Raw genomic sequence first — 21683 nt, forward strand, 5'->3', positions numbered from 1 at the left:
GAATGTACGTTTCGGAGCAGGTAATTGTACGGTAGTGAAACAGGAAAGTGGGAAAACCGGAACTGAAGAGACTCGAAGCATTTAAGGTATGGTGCTACAGGAGAATATTGAAAATTACGTGGACTGATAAGGTCTGATGTGGAGGTTCTCCGCAGAATTGACGAAGAAAGGGATATATGGAGAACACTGAGGAGAAGAAGGGACAGGATGGTGGGCATCAGGGAATAACTTCCATGGTACTAGAGGGGTACTGTAGAGGGTAAATACTGTAGAGGCACACAGGGATTGAATTACATCTAGCAAATAACTGAGAACGTAGATTGCAAGTGCCACTCTGGGATGAAGAGAGGGATTTGGGGCGGGCAGCATCAAACAAATTAGAAAACTGATGACACAAAAAAGATAAAAACCTAGAATAAAAGGATAAAAGTAAGAAGTTCCAGTTAGAAGTGCCGAGAGTCTGACAGTTTAAAAGACTCGCATCACACTGGAAAGTGGTGGACACCATCTCTCCAACAGCCTCGCTTTACAGAGCAACACTGTTAGACGACGTACTCACGACTCTCATGACGGAGGACAAAAGCGCTACTATACACAGAAAAGTATTCAAATATCATAGGAGTCATTAAGGCTGCCCCTTACACAAAATACAAACTCTAAAATACTTTACCATAAAGAACATACAGAACAAAATATATATATGGAACCTTGGTCTAAGACTTGTGCATAGAGAGTAGGTCGCTTGTGCACAGTACTACGCTACTGGTGAGTATTGCATCACTCGCCACGGATGTCTTGCAACGTATGTGGGGCAGACTGGCACAGGGTTTGACATTAGGTTTCGGAAACACCAGAGTCTGAGACATTCTAAGTGTGCTTTAAGGAACCACTCACATGATTTTGGCCTATCTGTAATAGGTGCAACTAATATGCGAATTTAAACTTTTTCGGCCATTCTCGATGATGAAGTCTTCTCTGGTTCTCTACAGAGCGAACACGACGTTCTACGACAGTGTTTCGGCAAGTTTCCTACTTGTCATCTTCAGGTGAATTAGGTGAAGCTCATAATTTAAAAGTCTTGCACACAGAGGATAAGACAATGAACTCTGCCTGAGTTTCAAGAACGTAATTTCGTGGTTTTTTGACCGCCTAGTAACTGATTCTGGACTTGTTGCTCTAACGTCTGATCTGTTTTATTTTACCTGCTCTTTATCGTAAAATATTTTATAGCTTATACTGTAATGTTATGTAACGAAGCCCTACGATTTTGGTTACGTGCGGAAATGTCTCGCCGCTTCTCTGTGTGCTGCCGGTAGTGCCCTCCCGGTGAGATACGTCAGTACCTTGACTAGCAGTTATGCCCTCTACGGCGAGGCGCTCTGTGGGTTGCTGTCTACCGCTTATCGGTATTATGTGACCTTATAACTGCCGGGCTATCAACACTTCTAGGTGAGACTTTATCTTTGTTATTTTTCATTTCATTGCAGGTTAACGCGATTTTACCATGTCACTTTTTTCAACTGCTGCATTTGATTCTTGAAGCCCTGCTTGTAGCGCGTAACAATGTTTTATTAGAGAAGTTCGAGTACTCCCATTTTATGGGATTAACGTTTTAACGACGTACGTTTTTTCATATCGGTTATCTTATGGCCTATACACCGTCCAGTCACATTAATGTGACCTTGTTGCAAATGCCTGAATAACCACCTTTCTCAGTGCGGACGACGGCGAGAGATGCAAGAAGAGTGTCAGCGAGGTTCTGGAAGGTACCGACGTGGATGTGGATACAAGCCAATGAGCATCTGTCTGATGGAGCATAAAACGTGATTCATCTGACAATGTCACTGGACTTCCAGTTGCCGTAATAGCCTGCAAAATCCAACATTTCTCACCGATGAAAAGCATTAAGCATGCGTGCATGAAACAGGCGCCTTCTGCGGAGGCCCAAACGCAGCAACATTTGCTAAAAGGATCGTAGAGGAGACACTGTTGGTAGTCCCTTAGTTCGCCTGTACGCATCTCCCCAGCTGTCGCTCACCCTGTCACCTATTGCCCGTGATACACCACAATTACCTCGGCGCCGGTTTTGGATAGCGCCATTTCGCCATGCACTGTATAATTTCACCACGGAGCCAGGTGAAGAGTTCACGAACTCCTCAATGGACCACAGAAAGCATTATTGCATTGAGTGATATATGTAGGGAATATCTGAGACTCTGCGGCTAAAACTCCCTCTTACGATAATCACCAGTGACTGCGTGATGAATTCTGGAAAGAGTTTAGAGTTATGAGTGACTCAATTGGCATGAGGTGATGCATGGCCACAATGCAAAAAATGTCACGAGATGCCAACATCTAGCAGGAAGGCCGAGTCTGTCGGTCAAACTGAAAGGCAACACCAGAAAGAAGAAAGAAGTGGGAGCCAAAGCACTACGAGCTACTATTTCATGCAACCAGCGTCTGAAGGCCGTGTTACAGGCACTGCACGCCGCTGAGCGTGGAGAACTTGAGGCACACATTACTTCTTTGAAACGTTTTGAACCACATGATAATGGTCGAGTGTTCGGCACAATGGAAACGTAGTGGCAGCCAGCATGAAACAGTGATAGTTTGGGGCGTCGTAGGACGTCAAATTCGATAGTACGTGATCGGTCAATGCTAATTGTCACTGGTGGCGATGATTTTCCATCGGAGAACAGATTAATGTAGTGAAAATATTTACATAATCATTTACGAAATGCCCTAACAGATAAGGAAAATAGAAACGCAATGTAAAGAAAGCATAAGAAATGAACAGTGGTCTGAGGCAGGCCATGTATTCGCAAAACAAAGAACTGTATTTACTAGTGTGTGAAACATGTTCTTACCTATGTGCGGCTACACCCTGTCACAACTAGAAGACAGACAAGGTGCACGTTCCTACTGACTCACAACTAACAGTCATTCGTGCCACGAGCAAACTCTAATGTCAAAATATCTGTTTTAACTGTTCAAGTTAGACTGTGCTGCTTAGCGGTGGGCAGAATAAGGCTAATGAACAAAGAAATATAACTAAAACGTGATGAAGATCATGTATAAAGTCTGTGTGTGCTCTCTATGTTTTATTCCGATTTGAGGTTGGTGTTTGAATGAATTTTTTCAGTCGTAAGTGACAATTTTGTGGGTACCTAATGTAACTACTGTTTAATATTCTAGATACATAAATACTGGCTGCAGTACAGGACGTTGTTTCGATAGAATAGGACATGGATTTGACAATTTTAATTCATTGGTTCACAATACACACAATATTCCACACTCTAATCTCTTTCCAGAATTCATCACGCAGTAATTGGTAATCATCGTAATATGGAGTTTTCGCAGCACAGGCTCAGATATTCCCTTCATGTATCACACAAAGCAGTAATGCATTCTTCGTTCCACTGAGGAGCCATCTGCGGAAATTAAAAGGCAATATAAGCTTAATCAAAACGGCAGTCTAGTAAGATACAAGGTATATCTGGTCTGAAAAAAGCAGTTATTTAACAGTAAATATCGTTTAATTTAAAAGTATTTTTTTTTCCATATTTGACAAACCGCTCCCAGCAGTATATGAACATTTATTTATAGGAACACGATAAGTTTAGTGATATCAAATTAGGTCCTCAGATGTACATCTGAACAAGACACAAATATACAGTTGAAATCATGACCCCAAGACGGGCATCTATTCTAATAATTCCTTGTCCAGTCACGTTATTGTGACGACCACCTATGTTCGACGTCAGCCTGCAACACTAGCAGTGGATGGTATATACAGCGTGTCGGAGGGGTGCGGAACACAGGGAAGTCGTTGCCTTAATGCGCGAACAGAGTCATTAATCTCACTTTCAAAAGGGCTTGATCACTGGTTTTCGGGTAGGAAGTATTTTCGAAACGGCTAATTTATGGCTCCATGGTTAAAGTATACAGTGCATGGCAAAAATATTCTTTCCAAAACCGACCCCGAGGTAACTGTGGTGCACCATGGGCCATAGATGACAGGTGTGGACGACAACTCTGTATAGGTGTACAGGATAAGGTCCAGAAGAATGATACAAGGAATAAGACTTCTGATGTAATAAATAAAATTATTCCTCACCGCAATCCAATTGATACAAATCCTGTATGCAATCTTAGAACAGCAGCGGATCGCTCAGGTCAACCAAGGGTCTACCAACAGCGTGTCCTCAACGAGTGTTTAGCCCTCTGCAGCAACCGCCATGTTCAGGCAGCGGTGCTGACTTCCTTTCGCGGTGACGAAGACTGGATTTTGCACGCCAATACGGGAACAGAGCGTCCACTGAGAAGCGATAGGTGACTTTTTAAGATTAATCACGTTTCATGCTACATCAGAGTCCATTGCCATGTATAGCCTTGCAACAATCGTCGTACGAGTCCAGACCGGAGGAGGGAGTATTATGGAATGGGAAATTCTTCATGACATCTTGGAAGGCACAGTGGATCAACACCGGTATTCATTTATCCTTGGGGACCACGTCCACTACTATAGTAGTTTACTAGGGGATCATGTCCACCCCTTCAAGCAGTTTGTTTTTTTCTTGGCACGATGACTTCTATCACTAAGACAATGCAAAGTGTTACAGCTCGCAGTGTACCTACATGATTCGATAATCACAAGGATACGTTTATTGTATTCCTCTGGCCACCAACTCCCCGGATTTAAACCCAACCGAGAATCTGTGAGACCACCTTTGTCTTATCCTCCGGAGATCGTGGTGCCACACTGAAGTCGATATCGCATATCGGTACCACAGACATTAGGGAGAGCTCGCTGCAATCCAGCACGGGGAATGAGATGCAAAACAGGCAATCCCACCTCCCTTTGAGCGCAACAGCACCCTTACTCTCAAGTCAATATAGCGTCGAGAACGTAAGTGCTCTACCAAATTCAAGACAGTTACAGCAGTCAACAACAGTATGTAGGACAGTGACAGTTAAAGATTCTGATGAAATGTACTGTTGTAAATATCGAACATTGTACCTCAAGGGGTTTGTCATTAAGTGGATCAAGAGATGCTTTCGTGAAATTGCAGTTGTATTAACAAGCAATGCTATAGCAAAGAAGTCTGTCAAATTCTAGTAACATCTACACAGACAGAATGAAACTCAATCTTCCTTCATTCAAGAACGCACTCCTTGCTTAGGTCAGTCTGATTCGCTGATCACTGAAGAGAGTGTGGCCACAGAGCAGAAGCCAGCGTAGGAAAGCTGATGTAAGTCATACCCTCAGATATGACTTGTCTGCATCTGTAATTATTCTAGACTCTGCGTGGGTACCTTATACTTTGACAGAGGAGATGCCTCGTCATGTCTCGTGGTTGAAGGAAATACAGCTGCCGCGGTGCTGTCCTGGCAGAGAAAGAATTTCCCCTATAAGGTAAATATGGAAATATAGGGCGATCTTCACAAAGAAATTAATGGAAGCTGGTACGTTGAACCATGCCTTCCATAAATCACCAAGTCCGCCCAGTTCTGAGACCTGATCGTTAGTTCTCTTATCGTGACAGTACTCCAGCGATTTTTTCAAAAAGATCAGTTGACGATGTCGCTGAAGAAGACTTGAAAGCTCTTGGGCACCTTTCCTAAACATCTGATGTTGGTTCATACAGAGAGGTAAAATAGCTTCTGTTTTAAATCATTAAGTGCTGAGAGTTTCTGAGCACGCCTTCTTTGCCTCTCCCGGTTTCCTTTCAGCTTAACTCACTGCCGAGAGAAAGAATGGTCTGGGAAGTCCGTGGCATCGGCTTACTTAACAGGTGGCCCGCTCCCCACTATTCTTCTGAGCAGCCTTTCGTGAAGAAAGACTTGCTGGGATGCCATAGTTCCATATGGTGGAGACCCTTCGCTTCAGCTTTAAGAGACAGAGGGCTTACCGCAGTAGTGAGTCCACAATAGGCCACCGCATGGGGCTTTCCCTATCTAATCCGTTCCCTCTGAGCACGTGAAACGACAGTTACGAAGTGATGTGAATGACGACACGTATGAGTGGTTCGCGGGGCAGATGTAAATTTTATAAACGAGCGAACGGAATTCCCGCACGAAGAGTACAAAGTATCGCAGGAAATCAGCATAAAATCTGAGACGACTACTACATCTGATCCGTTGTTCCATATCCTAATCAAATTTTATGCATGTGCTGCACTATAGCTATACGCAGTCTTGTACTAACTAGATCAAAGTCTTGATAGAACTCATATTTTCGTTTTCGTCCAGTGCTCATAGAATATATGTATTGCATTTTTTGTACTGCAACATAATGTGTAGTCACCTCAGAGATGCCACGACTTCACTTCCTTCGATTTGAGGATGAAATAGGAAAATTACAGCGTCATCAGCCCTTATGATTCTTTATCTAGAATTTTGTATTGTAAGTCCCACAGTATGAAGACGCAAATGATACTTCATCATTCCATTCCTCACCGTCCTGTCTTGCACCTGAAACTGCTAACTTTCACTGAGAACGACAGAGTGCACTTCACTTGCGTCTTGAATTTCTTAGAACTTATATGACCTTATTTGATCCGCTCTTAGATCGGCTGTGGAGCACATTTTTAAAATACGGCTTTCTTAGGATCTAGGTAGCTCTTAATCTGCTTAGATACTAAAGCTTAAACAGAGAAATTAAGGTATTTACTTTCTGTAACGAAGAGCCAGTGAAGAATCTTCGGAGAGACGTACCAAAATATCTTCCAACAAGATACAGAACATCATTGCCACTACTGCATGAATTGCCTGTGGGAGCTCAATATTAATTTTGGTGCATATTTGCGTTTATCTGGAACTAAACGTGGTTTCTTTGACTACGACGGATTAAATTTTATTTATTTGTAAATTTAAATAATGCTACTCGTATCTGTAGTCAGTCAAGTGAACAAGTTCACATTACGTAGAGGCATATGTAACATGATTTGGTAAAAATGTACATGATGCGGTGTGTCTAATCTGAAACGAGCTTAATTTATAGCCAATTTTACCAAGAATGTGTCTGACAGCCACAAGAGATAAGGCTCAGGTGTTGTGCTAATCGACTGAGTTCAGTCAGCGATTACTGCTGTGCCCAACATATAATATGTGATATCTTTCTCCTGTCCACCAACCTTGTGGTCAGTATGGTAAATCTGTAGAGTTCGTATTTTGGAAGAGCCAGTGCCAAATGCAGTTTTGATAATTGTTTTCTCCATAAATGTAAATGTTATACGGCATTGTTGATTGAGATGTCCCACGAGGTGGATTCAACAGCCTGTCGGAAATGGTGTTCTTCCTACGCGTACGTTGGTCCCTTTCCTTGCGAATATTTGTATTTGTAGAGTGTGGGTGAGTATATTGGATGTGTGTTTAGTGTTGTGTTGGGTTTGTGTTTTATGTTGATCATAAGAGAAGGGAGGGAGGGGGGGGGGGGGGGACATGGTGGCAGCAATAGGCTACTCCTCTCAATAGTAGCAAGAGCGCCGCGTAGCATAACGCTCCATCGGTACGATCATCGTCAGCCGTCAGCAGGATCACATCCCCTCCCTCGATGGGACACTGCGGAGAAAATTGGAATTGAATCCAGAATTTAAGCGCAAAGACTGGTGTCAGGAACTCTACGTCGCCGCCTCCCGGCCCTTGCCGGCCAAAACTGACGGAGAAAATCTCATCCATCACTGGGATTCTCAGAGGATTACCTACGAGTCGAACTCGCCCACACAGTCGTGCGTTAGCGACCACAGCTACGAAGGCGGGTTGTTTTGTGCAGGATTCCTTAAACGGAATCGACGAATTTCAAAACAGTTAATTAAAAAATGGCCTAATGTCATTCTCAGAAGATGATCTGCAGACTAGATGAAACTGTTTCAGTTTCAATAAGATATACATCTCTAATGTGAGACATTCTTAAAAACATGCATGAGACACAGCGGTTGGACAAAGGTATAGAAAAATAAGACGACAAGCTCAAAAGTCACTGAGAACCCTGTCAGCACAAAGCAACACGAAAGGAGCTTTGTCAGCAAAGAATATCAGGGCGAGCTGGAATCCCAAAACGACTCATCAATGTTACGACCCTCATCGTCGTATTCTAAGCGCCCCACGGTTACTCCGCAAGGCCATTTTGGCTGATGACGTCCATTCCATCATACAGTGTTTGTTCCTCAATGATAACTCTGTGTTTCAAGATGAGAGGGCCCAGTTTCACAAAGCCAGCCAGCATCGTCCAGGGCTGGTTTATGAGCACAAGGATGAATTGTCGCATCTTCCTTGGCCATCAGTCACCATACCTCAATAGTATTGATCTTTTGCTGTCTACTTTGCAGAGAAGGGTGCGTGATTACTACCACCTGCATTACCGTTACTTAAACTTGCCACTATAAGATACCCTTGAAAACCGACCAGAACCTGTATTTAGCAATTCAGAGGTGACTATAAGCTGTTTCGAATTCTATCACTTTTCCTACGTCGTGTTAGGTATGGTAATGTTTTTGGTGCTTCCAATTTTTTGTCGAGCCCTTGTAATTTCAGAATGCCCGCTCTGACTGAAGATACCGCATCACTACCAACCCCTAGAGTTTCTATGGAGATGGTCTTAGGATAATAATAATAATAATAATAATAGTGTTGCTGTATGACCGAATGGCCAAGTGTACACCATTCAATTGGACACCACTTCGGCGACTTGCATGTCCATAGCCAACGGCACCCGTCATACCCAGACGATCATCAATGCATGTGCTGACCTGGCCCGACGTTGCTTAATTTCGGTGCTCAACCAGGAACTGGTATTTCCATCGCCACAGGACCATCTACGATATTGAAATGAAACTAGGATTGCTCCCCAGACAAAAGTAATCGCACCGAACAATGCATTATTACCCCCTCCGTCAGCAAAGATGGCGCTAAATCCGTATAACACAACCTCTAGCCTTGATAATAGCCTCATTTCCGCTCTGAAGATACTTCATATGTGGCTTCAAGTATGCCATATATAGTTGAACTGACGATTAGATATCGTAGACCTACCAAATTACGGGAATTTTAATTGCTACGTTTCAGCCGTTGTTCCGATTAGCCTCAGACATTTTCTATGGAACGGGGTGATTTAGCAAGCAGCCCAGGTACGGTTGAATTACTGAGTGTTCATCAGACCACGCATGTTTACATCTAGCCCCGTGCGCAAGGCTATCGTTATCTAGGAAGATGGTAGTGTCCGAAGCACACTCATCATCAACAAACCTTAAAAAAAGGGAACACCTATTCACCGAGAATGTGAGGAATAAACTTATATACTTCTTATATCCTCAGCATGAGCGTGATCTGTAGTATCAACACTGAATGAATTTTCAACTGCCAAGGTCCCTAAAACCATTTCTTCATGTAGATGATCGGTTTCGGCACTTTTCTGTTGCCATCTTCGGATCTGTGTTTACATCATTACATAATTTCTTCCGTCAGTACAGTAAGAGGTGCCATACAATGTACCTCCATGTCAGCATCGTGAACTACTCTAAAAGTCGGCATGCCCATTTTCGAATAACAGATATGCACACACATATTATAGCACCGACTTCAAGACTCACATTCACCACCACTTTACAACTAACAGATATGTCAGTTGTAAAGTGGTGATGAATGTGAGTACTTGTAATCGACGAAATAATATTTGTGTACATAGCTGTTATTTTTAAATCGACATGCCGACTTCTAGAGTAGCTCACTATACCAAAATGGACATACGTTGTATCGCAGCATTTACTTACTGATGACGGAGATTATGTAATGATGTAAACATAGATCCGAAGGTGGCAACAGAGAACTGCCAAAACAGGTCATCTATATGAATAAGAGATTTTAGTGATCTTAGCAGCCGAGGATTTATTCAGTATTCATTTGGAATAAACGTCGTAGTTCACGTTCACGATAACCTGAATTAGAAATCCCAAGCTGTTTTTCGAAAAAAATCTCCAGGAATCTCATAGGATAACCTCGAGCATGAACTACGCCCTCCCCACACGCACTGTCAATTAAACGCCTCATTCGGCCGTCGGTCCACTCGAATATTACATTTGAAAAGAAACAAAATCGCGACTTGTCACATAAAGCTTCACGCTATCAATCAGCTAATTTCTAGTTTTATATTTGTCCTATGCTTTACATGGTGCTGTGAGAAATGGCTTTTTGCAAGGTACCTGACTATAAAGTCCTTTCCTTGTATGCAGTTATCTTTGCACGTTTCACTCGGCAACTGATTACAAGTGACCTGCAGTCACTCACCGTGGCAATTCCTGTCATGTTAGAAACCGATTATCATTCACTAGGCGTAACATTCGTCTTCGCCCACTGTAGTTGGGATCTTCCCTCTGTCATTAAGCCGCTACATGGCTGCATGAGGTACACCATTCCTAGTATACATTTTTCACAGTTCGTGTTTGTACACCAGCAAATTGGGCCACTTCACCCACGGTGTCGCCGTGGACAAGACCAATCACGAACCTCCTTTCTACCATTTCGTCACTTCTTCACGTCGACACATTTTATTGAGTTGATGCCACGTAAACGTCTCGTACATACAACAAGTCAGCAGTCAGTGTCATATGAGCGCCATCGCTCAGAAGTGAACATCGTGCACTTTGAGGGGTCGACTTATGTGCTTACTATAGTAGCACGACAGTGCTGACGACTTTTTCGGGCAACCTCCTGCACTTAAGTAGCAGCACGTAGCACACCGAAAGGTTTCCAAGATTAGAACGTTGTCGTGTAGCGCTGTAACATACGTTTGGGCGCCGAGACGTCACCGTGCGTTCACCATAATGCTTCTCAAACCACTGTAGCACGGTTTCGGCTCAGAGACACCGACAATTATACGGCTGAAAGACGACATCGCCGTAGGTGAAGAAAAAAAAAAAAAAAAAAAAAAAAAAAAAAAAAAAAAGAGAGAGAGAGAGAGAGAGAGAGAGAAGAAGAAGAAGAAGAAGCTCTGAGCACTATGGTACTCAACTGCTGTGGTCATCAGTCCCCTAGAATTTAAAACTGCTTAAACCTAACTAACCTAAGGACATCACACACATCCATGCTCGAGGCAGGATTCGAACCTGCGACCGTAGCAGTCGCACGGTTGCGGACTGCGAGCGTAGAACCGCGAGACCACCGCGGCCGGCAGGGGAAGCCATCGAGCATGAAGGAAAGCAGGTGGTTCGCGCTGTCAGTGTGTCTATCGCATGTCCCATTCAAGTACAGGGAAACGTCTCCGATAGCATGATACTGCTCCCACCAGCCTGCGTCCGTGGAGCGCTGCACGACTCTAGCCGCCGTTCACCTCGACCTTTGTGGAGACGACCATCAACCTAGTGTACCAAACGTGCGATTCACTCGAAGATCCGACACGTTTCTATTGATCGTGCCCACTGCAGTTGTAATTGACGGCGTCGTTGGCTCAACATGTGAACACGTATGGAGTGATCTGCTGCGAATCTCAATGTTCAACAATGCACGATGAACGGTGTGCTCTGAAAAAGCTGCGCGTGCACCAGCATTGTTCTTTTTCAGCAGAGATGCCACAAATCACCCTCTATCCTACTTTACAGAGCGGATAAGCCTCCGAATCCTGCGAAGAGTCGTGGACGTCCAACCATTTAGCGCCTCGTGGTAGTTTCGCTGTCCTGCCTCTTTCCGTAGATGCTCACGACAGTAGCACGTGATCATTCGTCCAGCTTCGCCGTTTTCCAGATGCTCGATCACAGGTTCTGCTTAATGATAATCTGCCCTTTGCCAAAGCCACTTACCTCAATGGATTTTCCATTTGCAGCCCATATCTTCGCCTGGGTGACCCCCCGTCCGTGTCTGCTCCGCTTACATAGTTTCGTTACCAAGTCACGTGCTCGCAACGGCACCAGGCGGCATCCAACGTCACTGTCGGCAGTGGTCATAATGTTTTGGCTTATCAGTGTATATACCTGGTGTGTCTTCTGTCGGTCGCCACGTGCATTTTTTTTCCACTGGTGTTTCGACACACTCTAGCAATTATGTTTCTGCAGCGTGTAGTTTGTGTCAGTCCAGTCAAATTCTGTTGATCACGTCATTCACGTGACGCCCAGGGTCGACAGAAAACGTCAGTTTCTTTCCCGTAAGACACAAAATTATTTGTAAATCGGAATTTCACATGCCCGTTCGATAGAGCGCTCTCAGATTATTTAGTGCACCATTCGTTTTAGCTACGTGTATTAACAGTAACAGTAAAACACGAAGAATATGCGGCATTCCAGTAGGAATTCAGTAGTGCAGCATGCTTGGTGGTAGCAGTGAGCACAGACCAGGGCCGTGTTGTCGCTGCTCCTGACGACTCTTAGGAGAAACATCTTAAGTATAAATAAGCGATCGTGACGTAACAAATTAATGCACAACGTAATACAGGAAGTGAGAACTCATTCCCACATATCCCTAACAAAATTAGTGTGACACGAAAACTGCAATAAATGGTAACATCTATGATATGACTCATTTCTGGCTGCATGAAATAGTCTATGCCGTGCTCAAATTTGAATCAGACGAATGCACATGTAGACAGGGTTAACAAGCTAAGGATTCATCTGCATCTACATAGATACTCTGCAAGCCACCGTGCGGTGCGTGGCGGAGAGATAATGTACTACTACTAGCCATTCCCTCCGCTGCTGCACTCGCAAATAGAGCAAGGTATGAGCCCTAATTTCTGGTATTTTATCTTCTGGGTAATGAATGTTGGTGGCAGTAGAATCTTCGGCAGTGAGCTTCAAATGCAAGTTTTCTAAATTTTCTCAACAATGTAAGGGATTAGCATGGAGGATCAGTGTGAGGGAATAGCCATTAGTATATTGCACTATCCGTATCGTGAACTAGAATTAAGCACTCTTATCATATTATGAGGCTGTAGGTGTGGTGTAACAGACGACAAGTGGTCTGTTGCATGTGCCATCTATCACCCCTGGCCTAGCACAAATTCTAATCAAATGATAAAATTGAGTAGCGAGTTAGGATTTGTTAGTTATGTGCATAAATACTGCCGAAGTATTTGGTTTTTATATGTGCAGATAATTCAAACACAGAGCCAGCAACTGGCGCGGACTTTCGTTGACGCGGCAAGTAGCGGGCCGCCATGGAGCAAACACAGTGAGGCCGATGACGTCGCTCCATGGAGGCCCAGAGTCGCGGCGGCGGGCTGTTGGACTTCGGACGAAAAAAACGAAGAATGTATAATGAGGAACTATGTGTATAACAGCGAAAATAGGAAGAAGCAATTTAACGGGCGGTAAAGCAGTAGGCGATACCTCAAGAGCCGACTGTACACAGGTATCAGAAATAAATCGCTGTAACTATTGTAAAAAAGGAGTTCTGAATAAGAGTTATTACGAGAAGCAGTCAGACAGCGTCAGTTACTGGTGAATGGTCGCCATAGGCGACATTTTCTTCATCAGCTGCACCGTCCCCTCTTTCACTCGACGTTAGTCAACATTAAGACAGAGCCGAACTACGAAAATAATATAACTCATCAGTGGGGCGGGGACAGCGCATAGGTCGGTATCAACAGGGGGAGTGTACATTATAAGAATTCGATACGTGCTTTTTAAGTAAGCCAGTTGTCTTCTGAGAGAAAAATATGTTCACCAGATTATTTTCCACATAATGTTTGATTTCAAGTAGGCAAGCCCACTATGTAGATCATGTTTGACGGAAACAGCCCTGCGCCAGAAAACAACGTTATCTCTCAGGAGGGTCAATTGGCACTCTGAAACCAGTGGTCTACACCGAGAAATAAGTTAGGTCCTGTGTGAGAATGTATGTAGAGCGTTGAAAATCGTACCAGACAGATGGAATAGAAGGCTCAACATCTCGCCATCGATTTAGTCATTAGAGACGTGAAAAGGCTCAGGTTGGACAATGATATCAGCAACGTGGGTTTCAAAGGAATTGTCTTGAACTGACTGTAGGTGATGTTCAGGAAACTATGCAAAATCTAAGTATGGTTGGAGAGGATTTATACCCTGTTGCTCTCTAATTCGAGTGTTAACTCTTAACCATTGGTTTTCTGCTACTTCCTAAAAAAAAAAAAAAAAAAAAAAAAAAAAACAAACAGAGCACGTGTCGTTCAGGTTCTGTTGTACAGGTGCAGTGAGATCTAGTCGAGATGAACAAAGATTTGGGCTTCGAAAGTGAGTTCTAGACTAAATGAAACAGCCATTCATACTCGAGTTCCTTACATTCTGGTGCACGGAATGCAACTGGGCGCGCTCAAGTCGGATTACCAGATCACTATCCAGTCAAGGAAGTCACGGGTGGTTGTGCTTTTTAATGTCGGAACAAAGTCCGGACTAATTAGAAGACAGAGGAGATGGTGCACGTCATGTCTTTCTGGAGACTGGATGAGCTTCCAATATTTGACTGAATCCCCAGTAGCGTACTGAATCCAGGACGTGATTTCTCTGCCACGTTCCTTGTTGGCCGTTCAAAAAATGGCGCATAGTGGCTTGTTGGGCAGCGCATTGCACGAGGAACAAACCTCTGATGATGCAATGATCCCACCTGGCACGCACGTCACAGTGATCTGCACTAGAACACTGCAGATGAAAATTGAAGTGGAAAAATTTTAGAAATGACAGTAAAAATTCGTCATACATCCTAGGCCTGCTAGACGATCAGCACAATGTTTTCTTGTTATCGTGTCGGGAAGTATAGGATTATATGCCACGGTGAATCTTCTTCCCAGCCAGTGGCTTGTCAAAGGTCACTCACTGTGTTTCGATGCGGCGGAGCCGACATTGTTATATAGCGCAGGGCTCTCCTTGTAGCCCTGCTTGTTAGAAGACTGCGAGCTCGCGCCGGAAAACCTAACGACAAGAGGAGGGCGCGCCCACTGGCGTGCGTTATTACAGGGTTATTAGCGCAGCAGCCCCCGGGCTTTATTAAGGCGCGCCGGAACACCAGACACACGCGCCAGCCAGCAGCTAGGGAGCCCTCACGCAGGTGCGACATGCGAGCCGCCATCCACCACAGCGAGCACCCAGCGCGCTAGTCCACTAGCTAATACGGTGAACGCGTCAATCGTCCTCAAAAGAGTCGAATTAAAATCCCACTTGGGTCACAACGTAGTTCTCTGTAGTGTCTCGTCACTAAATAGACTACTTGTTATTTCCCTCCCTTTAATTACCTTCTCACTAATGATTATACTGTCTGCAAAATGAAACACCGAAAGAGTGTTAAGATATTGAGAAAAAACAGGAATTCACGTGGTAAAGCCAACAGACCAAGAAAATTGTTGCCAAAATTGTTGTAATTAGCCTACCTCTACTGGATGAGTCTTACGCCAACTACATTTGTAACATGACACGGGTGCTGCCGCATTCGTATGGTGCAGTTAAGAAGCAAAATACAGTCTCCACGCTAGTATAAATGTTAGTTGGATGATTCTGTATGAACACGATCTTTCGAATGGGGAGCAGATGAACATATCGCATTGTACAACATCGTTCCTCAGCCTTGAACTCACAACATAAAATTGTCTGGTCTGGATTTTAGTTCAGGCACTGATTTTACGAAAACTAAGCGGGGGCAGATAATGGGGCAGCAACAGGGATTTTCTGAAAGAATATTTCCGTGAACCAAGAATACTTGGCTCCTGTGAAGAGGTTTCCAGTTGTAAGAGACTAACCGTTTCAAGAGCGCTTTTGGATTGGCTGCGTATTCAGAGGACATTTAGATTAACATTGTTTGTTAAAAAAGCGATTTGGCAGCAATAAGGAGGGTTGCAATTGGTAGGGAGGAGGGGGGGGGGGGGGGGGGAGTAAAATCAAAGAGAAATGAACAGGCTAATAAATCTCTAGGTGCTACGTAGGTGAGATGGAATTCACACATCATAGAAAAACATTCAGCAGTAGCTTGAGACCTGTGGAACCGCCGGTTACTCGTACAGTAGATGCAATTCTGTCATTACTTAATGTTTTAATTTTTTGATTGCTGCCCTTATCAAGGCTAAGTTTGAAGTTGAGAAAGTCATAGAGAAAGTGCACTTACTTTTTTGGATACATATGATGTAATTATTGAAGGCGCATTTGTAGAAATGTGGTTCAAGCAAGTGTTACTATTCGTAATTTACATGCACACCATACAAAGGTGTGTGGTGAAAGGCACTTCTCGTACCGCTGAGTCATCCCCATTTCCTGTTCTACTCGCGGATGGCGCGTGGGATGGATGTTTGCCTGTAAGCCTCAGTATTAGCCGAAAGTTCTCGAAGTTTCGCACCGTGGTCATTTTGCGAGATGTGTGTGGGAAGGAATAATATGTTGTCCGTCTCTTCCTGATAAGTACTCTCTCGAAATTTCAGTAGTAAATGTCTCCTTGACGCGCAATTCCTCTCTTGTAGAGTGTCTGCCACTGGAGATCGTTGAGAATCTCCGTAACATGCCCACGTCGAGAAAATGATCCCGCGAAGAAATGTGCAGCTATGCGGTGGATCTTCTCGATCTCTTCCTACCTGGTTACGATTTCAGACTGATAAACAATACTCAATAATCAGTCCAACAACCACCCTGCACCCCATTCCATTCTTGAGTGAGTTACGTTTCCTTAAGAGTTTTACTACGTATCTCAATCTGGCATCAGCTTTCCTATTATTTATTTTAAGTGGTCATTCCACTTAAGGTCACTCTGTATAGTCAGCCCTAAATATTTTGCGGTAAGATACTGTTTCCAGCAGCTTGTCATTATGGGACGTTTTTCCTATATATGCGCAATATGTTACGTTAATTTATAAAACTTGTATAAGACTGTGGACTTAGTAGCTACTGGGAGACGTAGATGAAACAAATAGGAATGCTGAAGTGGAATTGAGTCGCAGTGTTGCTTCCAGTCCGGTGGTCGTATAAGAGTCTACCTGAGTATCATGAGATAGCAGTCTGGCTCACATCACGGAGGGGGAGGGGGGGGGGGGCAAGTGTCGTAAGTTGTTAAACTTATCTCATGTGCCGAAGAGAGGTTGATATTTTTTAACAAAATAATTTCAGGTCAAGGAGTGCAGGAAAACGATACTCCCCATTTAACGTTTCCTTCGCCGACCATGGTATTTTACTTCGCGAAGCAACAGTCGCGGGTATCTCGTATGGTCGTACATATAGTGGAAATCGAACGTTCTTTTGGGGCCTCGGGATACTAAAACGAGAGGGGAACATCATAGTATGCCCCTTGTCGGGTAATGAGTAAAGCGTCAGAGCCTGGAAGACATGGACTGGTCGGTACCGACTACTTGCTAAGCAGATTTCCAAGCCCATTGTATGATCGGTGACTGGTTCCCACTAACCTTCAAAATACGCAGTACGATAAGAGGTGAAATACTAAAGCCGCGCGGAGTTAGCCGAGCGGTCTTAGGCGCTGCAGTTCTGGACTGTGTGGCTGGTCCAAGCGGAGATTCGAGTCCTTCCTCGTTCATGGGTGTGTGTGTTTGTCCTTAGGATAATTTAGATTAAGTAGTGTGTAACCTTAGGGACTGATGACCTTAGCAGTTTAGTCCCATAAGATATCACACACATTTGAAGTTTTTTTTTTTAAATACTGAATCAAGCAAACAGATGATACGAACAACGTTGGTCCCTTCCCACCAAAATGAGGTTTTCCTGGAAGAAGAGGGAATAGGCATCATATCGACACGAGTCACATTCTCGCCGAGAGAGGACTTTTCGGAAGAGGTGGGTCGGAACAAGACGTGATGAGAATAAAAATATAGGGTGATTCATATAACACAGTACACGAGGATATCTTCCCCAAATAATTCTGTACATACAAAGTAGACTAGCGAAAAGCATATTAGCGAAAACCGCAGCACAATTTTCCGGTGAAGAGTATTTACCTGCGCTAGAAGTAATACCTTTTGAAAACCAATTCTGTGAAACTATGTAGCGTATTGCTATACACAACAGTCATGGGGAAATCTTCGGTTATACCTAATAACATTACCGAGGTTTGGCTTAAATCTACAGATATTTGACAACAAACGATTGAAATCAACTTATAGTTTACTAAAGCTTACCTTCTCTTTTAGTCTACGGCAATATACCAACTGCAAACATTGTTGAAACGTCCGGAAAGCCTTAATAAACAATGCAGAAAATGATGAAACCTTCTCGGGATCACAAACAGAGTACCGTAACAGTAACGATATTCTGCTAACAACCAGAGAAGATTTTATCAGTGGAACTTGCCGTAAGCGTCTGCAGTGTTATAAACTTATAGGCATGTTGCTACAATGTATTAATCATAAACTGACGTGTCGAAATGAGAAAGTGATGCATATGGAAAAGGAACAGAAACACAACAGCATAGTTACAAACAACGAAATTCATGCATCTGCTAAATGAAACATAAGCTCTAAATTGCAATATAACCAAGAAGTTGATAAACAAACGATTACAAAGTCAGTATATGGCTGAAAATTTACGAGGCTCTAAGTTTTAGAGCAGCGGTTGTAATTACTTTATTACTTACAAAACATTACCTTCTGTCTCATCACTTCGCAAAAAAGTAACTGCAAAAATATGTGGATGTTGGGTTACGGATTCTGCAATTAAAAACCGTTTTCATTATGTTTGAGAAACAGTGAAAACTGTACCTTCTAATAAACATATGAAAAAAAGCATTTATCGCTTTCGGTACAATTTCTCAACAATCTTAATACTGTGTGACAGGAGCGGCCGTTTCTGCAACGCTTGTGGTTGACTGTCCCTGAAAGTATCCTTTTGTCGCGTGTCTAGTGCGAGTCTTAACACCTTCTTATGATTCCTGCAGCTAAGTAATTACTTTACTTGTACTTCAAGAACAGAAGTTTTCGTTAGTGCTACGTGGAGCCTTAGCATTCGGTGTTACGACAGCAAAAGCTAGTAAATAGCTGGAATCTCTTGCGCTTTGACGGTAACAGGCCTATTACAAGCTTTCATACGCTTAGGTGATAGGAGAAACAAAAATTCAGAAGGTCCAGGGAAGAAAATGACTTGAAAGGAGACTGAATCTAACAACATAAAACATACAACAGAAAACCAGTGCCAATAAGAACTAAACATCTGGATCGAAATTAATTCATTTACGGACAGGCAACACAGGAAGACAACGCAACAAATGACGAGACCGCTATACGATAGCTAAATTTAGAGTTGGAATTCTGTCCGAGAGAAGCCTTCCGTGTTGTTAGGAACTCTACAATTTAAAATAAGACACGAAACCGTTCGAAACTGAAATGAGTTAGGATTCCGACCCGGAAAAAATCGAGATGCATTCCAATTGAGATCCGAATGTCTTACTAAAACACGTATCTTCTTTGAATTTCAGCTTCAGTGCTGCAGTACATTGACACTAAAATGCTCTATTAGTAAAAAGAGAAACGAGAGCAACGCTATCTAGTGCAGTTCGTTAAGGTATAGAAAGGAATAACGCAAGCAGACGATCACAAAAAATCATGCTGCTCTTATTTACGAACTTACACTAATCAGCCAAAGCCCTTGGCAAAGTAAAGAAACGCTTGTAGTATGGAACGGCAGATGGAATTCCGAACCCCTACAGTAGCGATCTGTTAAGGATTAATAATATGTTGCGACAATAGTATGAGACAGGCCGCCGGCTTCCACCCTTACAGTTGGAAATGGCGAGTCATGCTACAAACGTCTTGTCTACTGATTTGAGTGTCTACGTCGTTCGGTGAAAATTACTGTGAGATCCACAAAAACAGTCACCTTCCTCGTTCGCCAGGCAAAACAGCTGTTACGTGCCGTGCGCATCTGCTGTCTTCTCTAAGCAACCTAACTAGCTGCTACGTCAGTTGTCCACTGTCTTGGGGAAACCCCCAGTGATCACATAGTGTCACAACAAATTTAATAATTTATTATGCTGCCTTCACCACTTTTTAACACGGAAGTACGACAGATGTCTTACGGAACATAGAGTGCGTGGTTATATTAGAGCATTTTCTTACTGATTTAGACTAAATTACATCTTCCTATTACACCTGTCATGTAATGATGGCTTAAGTGCAATAAACTACGTCAACAGGAATACACGACTTGACCTGTTCCCAAAATAATAAAACATATGTTTAAGAACTATTTATGTATATACATTGGGACAATATTTATCACTTCCTACATAGAAAAGATATCAGCAACTGACCACCCTGATTAGGCCATGATTTACGCCCGCTGACATGGCTATTTTTGCTTTCTGTCACGCTTATTAAAACATTGTTTTGAACCATTTTACCGTTTATTTATGAACAGCAACGAGAAGCTCATTGAGCGCTTGGTTAAAGCTATTATATACCATTGTCTGATGGCACTTGCCGATCAACATTACAAAAACGTAAAGAACAACTAAGGCGGCTGTCAAAGGCTGGTTTACTCCCACACATTTTCGTATTACTTTCTGCATTTTCGTTGGTGAAAAGGCCAATAATACAGAGACATAGGCCTTGATTTAAATAATAAACGCAAATGCGCCGAGAGACGCACTCGCCACTGACCTTTGGACGCGGTGTTGTCCCGCGGTGCCTCCGCGCCCGCCGCCGCTCGCTCGGCGTCGCTCCTCCTCAGGCAAGGTGGCGCGCGGCGCCCACCCGCCTCATTGCCGAGAGGCCCCGTCGTGCGTTGCGCAGGTACCCGGCAGTAGCGCGCGTCCTGGTGCCGCACGCAGCTTCCGCTTCTCTGACAACTTGCCGCGTCGGCTACCGCTCACTGAATGATGGCACGCCGCTCGCGTCTTCTGCGCGACGCGACATCGCCCGCCGGGCGCATGCGCCCGCTGACGTCACATCCCCCACCACCACTCCCGCCGTGCACCCTCGGCGACGGGCGCTGGGGCGCGCAACCCCCGCAGGCAAACACAATTATTACACTCGGCGCTCTCCCGCACGGAGTAGGCCGCCCGAGTCTTGCTTGACTCACTTTTCAAAGTGGTAAAATATTTGCCCAGCTTTATACTTGAATATACTATACAGTAAAAAGGCACCAGTGGCCTCCCCCCCCCCCCCCCCCCCCCCCCCCACGCTCTCTGCAACCCTCCGATACTCTTATGACAGGCAGCTCCGACGTTCATTTCATCTCAGAAGGAAGGTGGCAGTAATCGAATTTGAAATAACCTTTCTGTTTCGAATACTACAGCTCGTAAATATCACAGTCATAATGAAAAAAAGCATAGATTTACATCCTTCCTTACACTTACGATGCATACATAATGTTGTAAAATCCAGCTATGTGCTCTGCACTTCGTTTACACGATACAGCCATGGTCTAAATCGTCTGGAGGGCGTAACTCATTAGATACAGCTTTTGTTTCATCTAATATTTTGTTTCATCGATTTTATTTAACGTATCAGTGACCCCTATTTATTTATTTCTTAGAAGTTTGTTTCGGACACTGTCATGTTTCCCTGCTTACAAAAAACAGATAATTACCAGAATCTATACTTTGTATAAAATACCTTATTCAGTTACCAGAGCAGTCACGGAGTTCTGCTCCATCTGATGGACAAACTTCGTGCACTTAGAAAATATTCATTTAATGGTAATCAGAGTTCACACAATTATAACACATTGATACAAAAAAATCGTTAAGTGGCAAGATAATTTTTACCACCTAACATAATTTTTATGCCAAGAAAACTATTG

At 43.6% G+C, this 21683-nt stretch overlaps 1 protein-coding gene across 2 annotated transcripts in view; it reads right to left on the bottom strand.

The window, feature by feature from the left end:
* LOC126355204 (LIM domain only protein 3-like) overlaps positions 1-20735 on the bottom strand; it is a 295646-nt gene extending 274911 nt beyond the window's left edge. For both annotated transcript variants that reach the window (XM_050005436.1, XM_050005439.1), the window contains exon 1: positions 20540-20735. The gene's annotated coding sequence lies outside the window, so the exon portion shown is untranslated. The remainder of the gene's footprint in view (positions 1-20539) is intronic.
* Positions 20736-21683: the final 948 nt, after the last annotated feature.

This window comes from Schistocerca gregaria, chromosome 3 (assembly GCF_023897955.1).
Source record: "Schistocerca gregaria isolate iqSchGreg1 chromosome 3, iqSchGreg1.2, whole genome shotgun sequence".
In the NCBI taxonomy this organism is placed as follows: domain Eukaryota; kingdom Metazoa; phylum Arthropoda; class Insecta; order Orthoptera; family Acrididae; genus Schistocerca; species Schistocerca gregaria.